Raw genomic sequence first — 14,798 nt, 5'->3', positions numbered from 1 at the left:
GGTTTCTGTGGTATTCTGACAAGACATTGAATTTAATGTTCAAAAACCTAGATATTTTAATCCCACAATCATGATTATCTATATTCTAAATACAGCAAAGCCAGATTATAAAGTTTCCTGCTGTTCCCAGCCCAAAATCTATAAAATGAACCTGTCCTAGAGGTCAGATTAGCAGGATGAGGAACTGTACAATTTGAGGAGCTTTTAAAGAAGCCAAAATAGAAGGCTAAGGTGAATGGGAATGGTGATCTGCAAACACAGAAACCCACCCAGTCCTAATCAACCATGCATTTCTAGTTTGTAACAAGCTAAATTATATATAGATGAAATTGTCACATTTTAAAATCAGTAAAGGACTTGCATACTGTATGCTTGCAAGTAGTTTATCAAGCAATATACTCATCTGAGCATTGTACTCCTGAATGTGTATCATGCTGATTGTGTGAGCTATGATAGAACTAAACTAAAAATACTGAATGAGTTGCAATCAAAAGACAAATTGAACATTTTGAACAGGCAGAGAAATACACTGATGCACAGATATATAACCACAGTAAATTCCTTACGGTGCCTTACTCAAGCAGCTACTTCTAGGCAGTTTATCCTTTCTAATGCATTTATAATTGTCTACATAGGAGGTATTGAGAGGCAGTTTGGTCTTGTGGTTAAGGCAGTAGACTGGAACTCAGAAGATCTGGATCCAACTCCTGGCATTTCAACAGACTTCTTCTCTGGCTATGGGCAAGTTACAGTGGGGCCAGATTTTCAAAAGAGCTCAGCACCCACAACTGGATCCAGGTTTTCAAAAGAGCTCAGCTATTGTGCGCTGTGCTCTTTTGAAAATCTGTCCATAAGTGTCAGTGAAAGCCTATGAGAATCATATGTCTGTGACACTCAGGCACTTTCAAAATTTTTACCCAAAAGGAGCTGCTAGCTGGTGAGCCCTTTTGAAAATATGACCCCCCCTTTGTGGGTGCTGAGCACTTGAAAATCTGTCCTCAACCTCTTTGGAAAATGTGCCCTAATCTCTCTGTGCCTCAGTTCTCCATCTACATAATTATGATGCATCCCTCTCTCATCCTTTGTCTGGTCTATTTAGTACCTAAGCTCTTTGGAGCAGGTACTGTCTCCCTTAGTATATATGTTTCTACGTGTTGTACTTCAAGTTGTTACTTTAATAAATAATAATAATTAACAGTATACTTACAAAATTGTGTGATGTATTTGTTAACTATTTTATGACCAAAAAAAAAGTTAGAAGCATGTATTGCAAAAAAATACCAACACAGAATCTATGTGTTGCATCAGGGACATAATTCACTGAATAGAAAAATGTAGTTCTTTCAATTATTTCACTGACGTAATGAGCAAAATTTTAAGCTGGACAAATCTAATAAACACCTGAATAGTGGTTTAATTTTTTTAATAAAGTGGTCTCTGGCTAAAACTAATAACACAATTTTGGACCAATAACACTGACAGAAAAATCAGTGCTGTACTGTAGTGCAATCTCTTTATCATGAAAGTTGAACTTACAAATGTAGAATTACGTACAAAAAAAACCTGCATTCAAAAATAAAACAATGTAAAACTTTAAAGCCCACAAGTCCATTCAGTCCTATTTCTTGTTCAGCCAATCACTCAGACAAACAAGTTTGCTTACATTTGTAGGAGATAATGCTGCCCATTTCTTGTTCACAAAGTCACCTGAAAGTGAGAACAGGTGTTTGCATGGCACGGTTGTAGCCGGTGTCACAAGATATTTACATGCCGCATGCGCTAAAGATTCGTATGCCCCTTCATGCTTCAACTGCCATTCCAGAGGACATGCATCCATGCTGATGACGGGTTCTGCTCAATAACCATCCAAAGCAGTGTGGACTGACACATGCTCATTTTAATAATAATTTTTGAGTAAAATGCCACCAGCAGAAGGCTGATTTTCTTTTCTGGTGGTTTGGGTTCTGCAGTTTCCTCACTGGAGTGTTGCTCTTTTAAGACTTCTGAAAGCATGCTCCACACCTCATCCTTCTCAGATTTTGGAAGGCACTTCAGCTTCTTAAACCTTGGCTAGAGTGCTGTAGGTATCTTTAGAAATCTCTCACTGGTACCTTCTTTGTGTTTTGTCAAATCTGCAGTAAAAGTGTTCTTAAAATGAACAACATGTGCTGAGTCATCAGCCGAGACAATTATAACATGAAATATATCGCAGAATGTGGTAAAACAAAGCACAGGACATACAATTCTCCCCCAAGGAGTTCAGTCACAAATTTAATTAACACATTATTTTTTAACGAGCATCATCAGCATGGAAGGATGTCCTCTGGAATGGTGACTGAAGTATGAAGGGGCATACGAATGTTTAGCATATCTGGCACATAAATACCTTATACTGCCAGCTACAAAAGTCCCATGCGAATACCTGTTCTCACTTTCTGGTGACATTGTAAATAAGAAGTGGGAGGTATTATCTCCCGCGAATGTAAACAAACTTGTTTGTCTTAGTGACTGGCTGAATGAGAAGTAGGACTTAGTGGACTTGTAGGTTCTGAAGTTTTGCATTGTTTTGTTTTTGAGTGCAGTTATGTAACCAAAAAAAATCTACATTTGTAAGTTGCACTTTCATGATAAAGAGCTTGCACTACAGTACTTGTATGAGGTGAATTGATAAATATTGTTTCTTTTGTTTATCATTTTTGCAGTGAAAATATTTGTAATAAAAAATAATAATACAAAGTGAGCAGTGTACACTTTGTATTCTGTGTTGTAACTGAAATCAATATATTTGAAAATGTAGAAAAACATCTAAAATATTTAATACATTTCAATCGGAATTCTGTTGTTTAACGGTGTGATTAAAACTGCGATTAATCGTGATTGTTTTTAATCGTGATTAATTTTTTAAGTTAATCTCATGAGTTAACTACGATCAATTGACAGTCCTAGTTTGGACTAATGTAGTCTTTCTGCCTCCCTTTTGTACCTTTTCTCACCAACATTTGTTATTATAGTTTATTGTGCCATCTTATGAACTTTCACTTACTTTTTAAATTGAGCTCACAATTAGGGTGACGTTATATGTCCAGTTATCACAACAGCCTCTTAGGAAGGTGCAGTATGTCACAACTAGAAGGTCAGCCAGCTCTGCTAGCTGGTGCAGACACAGCAGGGATCAGTCTCTGTGCAGAAAATCATGCAAGAAGTATGAGAAGCACCTGGAGCATGGGGAGCCTCCTACTCTCCCAACTTGGGCGAAGACACAGAGGCCATGCACAATCTGGGCCACAGTCTTTCCTGAAATTAGTGTAATCAGTAGTAGAACTGTGCAAAATGTATGTTGCAAAACACAATGCAAACATCAGTGCAGTTATGAAAACTAACTAATAATTTGGCCCAGACTGTTTATAGGCCCTGGGTCCATTTCAGCATAAAATGGCAGTCCTGTATAAGTCTGTAATTCCTTTAAAAAAAAAGTGGTTCACAGTATCCCACTCCCTCTACAAAAAAATGCAAAATTGAACCCTCAGTTATCCTTCTGGGCAACTGACATTAACTGAATGTATACTGATTTTTTTAAAAAAACAAGTGTATTCTGTGAATCCCCTTTTTAAAAATGGATACGTTCACACAACTTTCACCTAATTCAGACATCCAAATACAAAATCAAAGATTCAGGCATATGTGGATACTCCCAGGAGCAGTATGTGTCCACAAACCAGTGAATGGATTGCATTCATCCATATACATAAAGTTTTCAGCTGTGACAGATACAATATGGATAATAACCTTCATTTATTAAGTCAAGAATAATTTACTGAGTTACTAGTAATACAAATTCATGTTATTCTTTATTACACATTTAACAGTTTCAGAACAAGTATAGGAGAAAAGAACAGAATAAAACTTGAGAAGGGATTAAAGAGAGGAGAGAGTAAAGGAAATTCTTACCAGTCAATTGTACCCTGTGACTTGGTTATGCCTGACAGATGGTAGGTTTATACATCCTCACATGTCAGACAATTCTATTACAGGAATTTCTTATTCTCTGGTGCTCCCAGAATTCCTCCTCTTTTTCGGTCTACAAGATGCCTATTTCAACAGCTAAAATAGGAATAACTCTGTGTGTGTCCCTACCCACTCCGATCCGCTAGTCCTACATAAATACACTGAAAACAGAATATTGATGTGAAAAGTGAAGGGGGTAGAGGGTCCTACTCTGGTCTAATGAAGTAATAGAAAATTATTATTTGAAAATTTAATTATCTACGATTTGGTTGTCTTTACAACAAAAGATGGGGTTCCAAGTGGAAGCTCACAAACAAAAACAAAAAAGGAGATGCAAAATGAGATGACAAGCAAGACCATTAGTCCACAGCAGAACTTGTTAGAGAGTACATAGAGACACTTCAACTTCAAGTACTCAGTAGCTAATAGCCATATTGGCTGATGCCAGGAAACTAAGTGGGTGTATCACAGAACACCTAAATGGATGACTTCCAATTTTCTGCTCATGAAGAAGTCATTGCACTGATGGTTGAGCGTGCTTTGAGCATAACTGCACAAATAATGCCCTTTACCAAATATCACAAGATTGTATCCATTTGAGAACAACAAATTTGTAGGACCCAATGCCCTATTTGTGACTCCAATGTGCAAGGCACAATGACGCTGACTTTCTGAATGGCAGGGATCTGTTGAGAGGGTAAAAAAATCTAAGACCCTCAATCAGTCAGGAAAGGTGCGCTGAAATCAGACAGGATATATCTTGACTTAAGGAGGAAAGAAATACAAATTTTAGCAGGAAGGTGAGCATATGCTTAGCATCACACTTCAAGGGAAATAATACCCATAATTGGAAATGGTCACTAACAACAGGAGGGACCACAGACGAAAATCCAAGAACAGTATTTACTATCATCTTGGATCAGCAAATGCATGAATGGATGTGCCTCTCATTTTAATCTCCTTAGTGTTTCATAAAGTCAAAGTGGGGAGGGAGAGATTCAGCAAGGTGGGCCAAGCAAATGATTCTTTATCCAGATGGTTGGATATTTTCTAGAAAATAATATTGAAACAGAAAAATTATTTTAAAAATTAATAGCATGTTTTTGTTGTTTTTTGGTGGGGAAGTAAATATGATTGTTTTCTTGATTTCACTATAGCATACCTAATAATGAGTCTCTCATTCTCCTTTTAACCCAGCAGACTTATTTAGCGTAAGACTTGATTAGTCTCTCTAATCACTCCTATCTGAGGACTTACTCAATCTTACTTACAGAATCCAAGAGAGATAATAAATTGTTCTCTTTAGGATACTCAGCTGAACTGAAGGTCTCCACTGAATATTTCTTTCTCTGTCTTCTCTGATTAGTCATACAAGTATGACACCACAAAGGTGCGGTTCATTGACAAGGTGAAATAGTGCCAGTCATTCTGTCAGACCGGGAAAGAAATGCACAGTCAGGACCACCAGTCAAAAAACAGTAATTAAGTTCATTGATCCCATCAGAGAAGACTGTTCCCCGACTGATAATGTAATGGGGGAAAGTGTCAAATGAAGAAGGGAATAAACTGGAAAGTGATTTAGGGAACCCAAGAGAGGTAACCACTTGCCCACAAGATCTGGCACGAGTCTCCTTCTTCAAAAGCTCCTAAATGTTTAATTGAGGCATTCTCAAAGCATCTAGATCCCCACCAGGGAAGAACCATCAGTCTAACATTATCTGGAAACAGAGAGCCTCAAAGACAAAGCACAAGAAGCTCCAACCGTCAAGGTGGGTAGCAGATAACAAAAGGGAATGGTAAGCAACGAAAAAAATAAATCTTTTAGACATGACTATGTGGCAAAGTTTATGCAACTTGGCACAAAGATCTGTAGTGGCCCATATTTCCAATAATCATAATGAACATGTCGGAGTTGTAGATTGAATTATCTGCAGCTCAGCTGGGTTACACAAACTTCTTTTATAAAGCTCATTCTCTCTCCTATGTTCTGAAGGGAAACTCTGATTTCCAGGGCAGGAAACAGATGAAGACTTTTTGCAAGAAGCAACAGCTATATCTAACTGAAGACTCACCACACAGCTTGTATTGCTTGTTGCTTAGCAACAGGATAATGCTATAAATTTTTGAGGCGATTATGGATGTTGGGATGAAGTGATAGGAGGTTCTTTAAGTTGCTTTGTCCAAGATGATGCAGAGATGTATTTATTCTTTTTTTTCTATGGGAACTGAAATTGCTGAGTCCAGGAGACATACTTAAGGTGGGACCAGTGCACAAGAAAGCGTCCTGTGGAGGCCTCACTGTTGGACGCTGAACCAGTTGGTAAGGGAGAAAGGATTTGGAAGCTGCATTTCTTGTTGCTGCAGTAAAGATCCCCTGAAAACCACCAAAAGACTGTCAGAATATCACCCTATTCTTTCAAAACATGTTATCTGGGAGGAGACCTGAGAGAAAAATTTCAGAGTACCAGGAAGATGCAAAAGAATTAAGTCTTTGAAACCATACAGTGATCTCTTGTTTCAGAGATTCAGACATACCCTCACTTGTTGAAAGTCCTGGATGGGTCCCTCTGCCTTTATTTAGGCCCGTGAAAGATTTATTCTGGGTTAGTGAGTGGTCTTCACTGAAGTGTGAAATCAAGGTGCAAAGATCCAGCATGTTTACACATATGCAGCTTTAGCTGAACGGCATGTATCTCTCATACAAAGATAATATCACAGCTACTGTTTTGGTGTATATTTTATACAATCAATAAAAGATTGCCCCTCTGGACTGCCACAAAAAAAGGCATCTGCTGTTTTAAAAGATGTAGATGCCCACATGGGGACACAGGTCTCGATACAATACTGACAAGCTTTGCCAGAAGCCTTACTGTGGAAACCTTATCCAAAGCCAGACTCAAATATTTGTCCAGTCAAAAAAAGCAGCTTAGGTTGTCATTTGTACCACCTTACAGCACAGAAATACTAGTGCTCTTTCCAAGATATTCACCTTCTTTAAAACAGTAGAACAGAGCTCAAAGGTCCTATCTTTAAGATTCTTCAATTTGCTTATAAAAAGACACACACACACACACACCACTAATTATTTTACTTACTGTGCAATCCACAAAACACACAGAAGGTAAAATTAATGATTTTTTTAGCAAATGTATTTTGTTCATCAATTACCTTTGTATTACTGTATTTTTCATTTTGCAATTTTTATAATTAGAATTTTTAATAACTTCCATTCAGTATCAGGTACAGAATAATGTGCTCATCATCATACCACACTTTATCCTTGATTATATGTTACAGATTTCACAGAAGACTTTTATTATATCTCCTTATCGGAGACTATTTTTTTTCTTATTGTTAATTTAAAGAGCACTACAGTAGGAAAAGGAGGAACCTCACATTCTTGCTCTGGGCTCTGGCAAAGAATTTGGCTAGGATGCTGAGACAGATCAGCCTTTTGGTTTTTGTCACAGGACTAAAGCGGCACTATGAGTTAATCTGGCAAAATAGTTACAGTGTAGTAGTGACTGTTGGGTCTCTGAGCCCATTTACCCATAAGAGATTCTTGCTTTAGAATATTTCATCATGACCAACTGCAGTCATATTATCTATCAGAAGGAAAATATCAGTGACCCCACCGTCCTTAATCAGGAAAAACTCTGTAATAATTTACTTGCTCAAACAAAGGCTTCAGGAATGGACTCCCAACTGTAACTGGCCTGCTGCAAGTACGTGAAAAGAAGGGAAAGGTATCTGGGACTGAGCAATAAAGTTTCCACAAGGCTGGAGCAGTATTTGGTAATCTTATGACTGCTCTTTCCTATTGAAAGAGTCAGATTGTCTCCAACCAACATTGTCATGGGTGCAAGGAGCATCCCCCCAATCTCATTTACTTTATGTGCACAAAGCCAGGGGAACACAGTGCTTCAAAATGGGAAAAGAGGAGGCAGGGACATGGCCCTCATCCTCCCCATGTTGCACCAATCCTTGGAGTGGGCTGGACATTAGAGGAAGCAAGGCTACACCATGATTTTGGGATTCAACTCCCTTGTGCACTGGTGTGTGATTCCTGTACTACCTCTCCCTAAATTCACTAGTGTATTGCAGCTCTAAACCCCAGCCACCCCACTCAGGATAGTCCCTAAATGGGAGGAAAACTATCTTTTACAGATTTGATCATTTTTCTTCTCAAGGGATATGCAAGATAAAATGGAAGAGAAATCTGAATATTGATTATGCTAAAATCCTGAAAAATATAAACAGCACCAGTCCCCATGATGACTAAGACTGAAGACTGGTGGCAGAGTGTATTAAACTAAATGGCACAGTTTTCCTGTTGTTACACTGCAGTTCCATTTTAGAACAAGAAAATGTTATAAAGCAAACATGCATTGTTTCAAATTGTTTAACTTCTTCATAAAAATAATTATTAAACTAAAGGTGAATTTAAATACATTTTAAAAACCTGTTCTATCTTAAATCCTTACAAGAATATCGGGTAGGTATTAAAGCCAAAAATACATTTTAAAAACAAAATAGTTAAAAACCATTTCATCTCATTTACATGCAAAGACCTGCATTTAAATACTCTATTTCTCCTGAAAGAACTGGATACTATCATTTGCACTGAAAGCACCATAAGGAATGCAGGTCCAACCTTTGTTTTATGTGTTAGTGATGTTATTGGCTCTTCCAAGAGAAACACAGAACTCAGAATGCAGTTATCGACAAATTAAAAACTGCAACAAAAGGCAGATATTTATTTGTAATTTTAAGCCTACACCACAAGTTCTTCTGAAGATTTAAAACCTTAATTTAAAATCTTTTTAAAAATATTCTTAAAATGTACTTTGAACAATCACCTTCAAAACAATCACAAGGATGTTATTGAAAGATGAGTTGCTTTTAATACTGGCAGATGAAACTAGGAGTTCTCTGTATTAATAGTAATTTACAAATAAAATACATCCCGGGCTTGATTCACCTCCAATTTAACATTAGTTTTGCACCAATGAACATCATTGACTTAATTAACTGCTGTAAAATATTGTCAACCTATGTGTTTAAAAATTTATGAGTCAGACCCCCCACAAAAAAAATCATGAGATTGCTTTAAAATTAATGGGATTCTAAAAATAATACAGTTTGGGTTCTTTTTATTTGCTATCTAGGGTTAGAGCCTTTAGGATTCACATGTTCAAACATCTGCCACCAATAAAAGGGCTAGAACTTTTTTTTTTAAATGAAAGCAGAGATTCTCAGATAATAACATGATTCCAACAGTTGGGACTTTAAGGGGAAAAAACATAAAATAGTACAATACCACTTGTGATAAAATCATTAAAACTGGGAAGGCTACATTTCCCTCTGATTTAGTCCTCAGTCCTGTCAACACCCACACAGTTAACATTATGTAAGTGAGTAGTACCCAGACTTCAATGGGAGTACCAATGGCCCCGATTCAGGAAATCATCCTTATTGAGAAAAGCACTTAAACATGTATTTAGATGTTTTCCTGTATCAGGGCCAATGTGTGTAAAACTAAAGGTGTTTGCAGGATCAATGTCTTACACTGGTATGTGAGGAGAATCAAGCCAGAAATGATACTGCAAACCCTGGTAGAAATAATATAACAAATTATGTCCTCAATGCTTTTTCTTTTCATACAACTGTATACTTTTTTTTAAAATTCTTCTGTCTTGAGTCTTAACGCTGTTCAGTAGCTGAAAGAATTATCCAACTGACTGACTGACCATTTTACCTCCAACTAAATCTAGGTGTGGGGGAAGATATAAAAAGTAATGGTACACCTTTTTTTACGTACATTATAGAAATTGAAACATTTTTGTCAAATCATTAATTCTCAAGTATCCTCTTTTAAGCTTATCAGTGAGATAGATATAGGAAATGTAGAGGTAAAAGTGGTATAATATGTATAATGGGGAAAAATAGGTTGAAGGATAAAAAATTTAAATTTCTATTACATATCATAGAAGAGTGCTATCTTTCAGTAGCTCTGTGTCATTAACACAATCTTTTTTCATCAGAATATAAATTTTTATGATGAAAGCCTTTATGTAACACTAATCTTTGTATTATGACTTAAGTGAATATACTGTAATAATATTAGAAATCTTCATTTGTTTTTTCATTCTGTGATTCAAAGCAGATGTCCTGGTTTAAACCAAATTAAATGATTTAAAACAATACATATGGACAATATGTCATGTCCCAGTAGCTTCAGCAGCACAGAGGCCTCAAGAACTCTGCAGTCCAACAGCATCATATGCCAGTGTACATCCTTGAAAAGGAAGCTGATACCCTCTAAAACAGTCATGTGGTACTTATGCAGCCACTAAACCTCTGCCCTCCCAAGTCTGTGACTTTGCCCTATGGAATCAGATGTTTTACAGAGATGCTGTGGAGAGAATTGAATCTACGCAGTATCTCCCTAAGGTTTAGGTCACTGACCAGGAAGACAGCATGGTTTCCAGAGGTGAGGGTGTACATCTCTCTGGATGTAAGTCCACTAAGGAGAGACTGAATAGACCAACCCACCTGAAGACATTTTCTGGCCGACGACTCTGAAACAAACCTGTCAGTCAAGAACCTGGGATCTTGGTCTCCCACCTTTGCCAACTAGTAGGAGGAAAGATCCCTAACCCAGTAAAATTGGACTCATAACTACTGACTTCCTCTCCGCCCACCACCCCAAAAAGTAAAAAGATAAAATAACCTAGCCAAGATTCCTCCAGTCTAACCCTGTATTTCCCATTTTCCCCACTGGCTAAGTATAATTCGGCTCCCTGTCTCCTGAACTCCTGATGGTGAACTCCTTGATCCTAAATGTCCTTCTGACTGAAAATTACTTTGCTCTATGAGTGATTTTTATTAGCAGGCCAAAGACTAGGATGAATTTTTTCACAATGGACTACTGTTCAGTGGAAACTGACCTAAGCAATTCTTTCATCATCACACACTCTTTTGAGATAAGGGAAGTAACTGATTGCTTTTCTAGACTTTGTGCCTACCAGTCAAGCTGAATTACTTACTCCTCCCCTCCCCCACATACACACACAAGTGAGGAACAGAGCTGCTTTTGGATAGACATATGAATGCGATATTGTGGAAATATAAAATAATCTTCTTTCCCAAACACTCACAAAATCAGCCAAAGAAATAGGATCAACTAGGAGAAATGTGTCATTAATAGTATAGATGGGCCTAACCAAGTCCTTTAGCTAAACACCCTCTGACATGGAAGAAATCTAGACCTAAAGAGTACAGGCCCATCTTTAACTCATTTCAAATTCTCACTTGTTTTTACTGACAATATTATTCTATATTCAGAGAAGACCCCCACAAGAGAAAGAAATGTATGTATAGCTAGCTAGCCTCGGTGGTTTTCAAAGTGTAAAACATAGAATCATAGAAACATAGGACTGGCAAAGACCTCAAGAAGTCATCAAGTCCAGCCCCCCTGTGCTGTGGCAGGACCAAGTAAACTGAGAACATCCCTGATGGGTGTTTGTCCAACTTGTTTTTAAAAGCTTCCAATGATGGGGACTCCACAATCACCTTTGTAAGCCTATTCCAAAGCGTAACTACCATTACAGTTAGAAAGTTTTTCCTAATAGCTAACCTTGCTGCAGATTAAGCCCACTATTTCTTGTCCTACCTTCAGTGGACATGGGGAACAATTGGTCACCATCCTCTTTATAAAAGCCCTTAACATAATGGAAGACTTATTAGGTTGCCCCTCAGTCTTCTTTTGTCAATACTACACTTTCCCAGTATTTTCAACCTTTCCTCATAGGCCAAGTGTTCTAAACCTTTTATTATTTTTGCTGCTCTCCTCTGGACTCTCTGCAATTTGTCCACATCTTTCCTAAACTGTGGTGCCCAGAATTGGACACACTACTCTATCTGGGGCCTCACCAGTGTCAGGTGGAGCAGGACAATTATCTTCTGTGTCTTACATACAACATTCCCATTAATACACCCCAGAATCATATTTGCCTTTTTAGAAGTTGGAGCACATTGATGACTCATTTAATTTGTGGTTGACTATGACCCCCAGATCCTTACAGCAGTAGTACCACCTAGACAGTCATTCTCCTTTTAGTAGCTGTGCATTTGACTCTTCCTTCCTAAGTGAAGTATTCTGCACTTGTCTTTATTGAATTTCATCTTGTTGAATTCAGACCAATTCTCTAATTTGTCAAGGCCATTTTGAATTTTAAACCTGTCCTCCCAAGTGCTTCCAACCCCTCTCAGCTTGGTGTCATCTGCATTTTTTATAAGCACACTCTCTACTCCAAGTCATTAATGAAAATATTGAACAGGACCCAGGATTGACCCCCTCTAATACCCCACTAGATACACCCTCCAAATTTGACAGCAAACATCACCATTTGACATTTAGCTTAACTGCTTAATTTAACTTAAGAATTTCCCAAAGGGCATTAAGAGAGCTAGAACCCAACTCCAGTTGATTTACACTGGGAGTTGGACACCCAGCTTCATTAAGCCTCTTTGAAAATTCCAGCCCTAACATATTTTAATTTGATGTGTCATTGCCAAAAATATTTAGCAGAATAAAATTTTAATATTAAATTGCATTTCATTTTTTTCAGAACAAACTACAATATAAGTCTCCACTGAACACTATACAATGAAGGCTATGTAAATATAAGTTCCATGAAGAAAGTTGCTTTTTTAGACATACAGTAGGGGCTTCAAATCTGCCCTTAATTACATCTTTGCAACCCCTCTGTTGTCAGCCAGCCTGTAGGGTGAAACTAAGGGCATATTTGGGGCCACAGTATTTGACATATTGTGAACACACAACAATAATAATTTATTTAAAGAATTAGGATGGAACATCATGAACACTTTAAATCCATCCAAAACTGGCAAGAAGAATGTGACATTTTCCTTCAAATATAGACCTTACTAGAGTCATCCCTGCCTTTGTCACTATTGTAGTGTGCTCTACATGGGGCCACATCATGAGAACATTCTAAAATTGAAGTTAATAGGCAGGTGGCCATCTTCTGCATTAAGTGATGCCTAATAGAAAGAATGTATTACCCGTAGTGTTCTGTAATCTGCACTGCTGTTAGAACTTGGTTACCTGATGTTTACAGCTCTCACTCTGCACAGTTTTAACCACTGGAGGTTCTCAAGCAAACAGGTCCCTGGAATAACATGGAAAAGATGGGATCATGACATTTTCCATTATGATTTCTACTCAACCCAAGCTTTAGTCTGACAGACTCTGGAACAGTCAATCTTTGGGGGCCCCTGCAAAGCCCATCATTTCCTCTCAGGTGTCTTGAGAAAGAGGGAATGAACAAGGTGGTTTATATCAGCGTTATCTTTGTATTGATGATTTCAACTAGGAGCAATCCATTCCATTTGAGATATGTTGTACACTGTATTTGTAATTTTGTATTTTTATTTGTCTAATAGTGCTCAGAACTACAGACAGGTACTGGAAATAACTAAATAACACAGGATTTAAACTAGAAGCAATAGAAACCTTAAAGTTATAAAGTATAGTGTTATCTTGTAGTAAATATTTCATGCCACCATTGTATGATTCCCAAATACATACACATCCTGAACAGAAGAACATTAAACAAATGATATAGTTTACGTATGTCAAAAATAACATGCTACAAATATTGTGTTTCCAACTAATAATCTCTGCAAACTGATTGGCTTTGTCAGTTCTTTTTAAATTATAAACTCAAACTGCAATATTTGTCAGGATGTGTATTATACTATATTATACATTAGCCAGTGAAGTAATATACTGAACCTGTAGCAAACAAACATATTTACTGAGTCAAAAGCAGCCAACAAACCTCCCAGAATCATAGTTATAAGTGATATACGTGACATTTGGTGAGGTCTGTAACAATCAGAATAAAGGATCCCACAAATTTATTTCAAGTGCATATCATGAGGTGTCTAAATTTAAAAAGTCGTGGCTACTGAAGAAGCAGCTGACAGTTATTCCTTGTGTAATGTATTTCAAAAACAACATAGCAGGATCACAGTGCATCCATACATTACATTCTCATTAGGAAGTGAGCAGGTGGGTTTCAGAGTACATGAAAGCATCACGCTCCTAGTAGGGGTAACCTTTCTTGTCCTCATTAGGATGAGTGATGACAGTAGAGAGAAATGAAGCATTTTCTATTTTTCCCCCCTCTTCACCAGCACAGTAACAATAATCACCAGAGGATCCTCTGCCATAGATGAATAGATCCACACTGGTTTCATGGTTTAGTTTGATAAGAAAAGAACTATCCCAGGCACATCCATCTTTCATTCAATTCAAGATTTTTTTTTAAAAAAGTTGCTTCTAATGTTGTTTTCAATCCACGTATTCATTATCCGACCTGTTCTTATATTAGTAATTCTGTTGCATTTTGTCTTTTCATTCTGTTATTCTTTCTACCACACTTTGTGATATAAATCAAACAGAATGCCATAAAAAACTGCATTGATTGGGATGTTTAACAGAACACCATTAATGATCCCATAGAGATTGAAAGCAACCTACAATGGGAAAGACCACTCTTGTCTAATAACACCTGGATGCCTGTAAATCAATGAGTCATTCCTAAGTAGACAGGAAGAGTTAATGATTGAGAACTCACAAATTTCACATTAGAGAAGTGGCTACCAATATTTCCCATGCCATGTACTCATCTCACAAAAGAGCAAGGGGACCCCCTCCTCTCATAATTTTAGGAGCCCCTCCAGCCTATCTATACGGTAAG

At 37.4% G+C, this 14,798-nt stretch overlaps 1 protein-coding gene across 2 annotated transcripts in view; it reads right to left on the bottom strand.

Moving 5' to 3' along the window:
* TENM2 (teneurin transmembrane protein 2) overlaps positions 1-14,798 on the bottom strand; it is a 2,093,216-nt gene that overhangs the window by 1,038,756 nt on the left and 1,039,662 nt on the right. The gene's annotated exons all lie outside the window — the stretch shown is intronic.

This window comes from Caretta caretta, chromosome 8 (genome assembly GCF_965140235.1).
Source record: "Caretta caretta isolate rCarCar2 chromosome 8, rCarCar1.hap1, whole genome shotgun sequence".
Classification (NCBI taxonomy): domain Eukaryota; kingdom Metazoa; phylum Chordata; order Testudines; family Cheloniidae; genus Caretta; species Caretta caretta.
The sequence above is the reverse complement of the archived record's forward strand: the minus strand, read 5'-3'. Positions and strand labels throughout refer to the sequence as shown.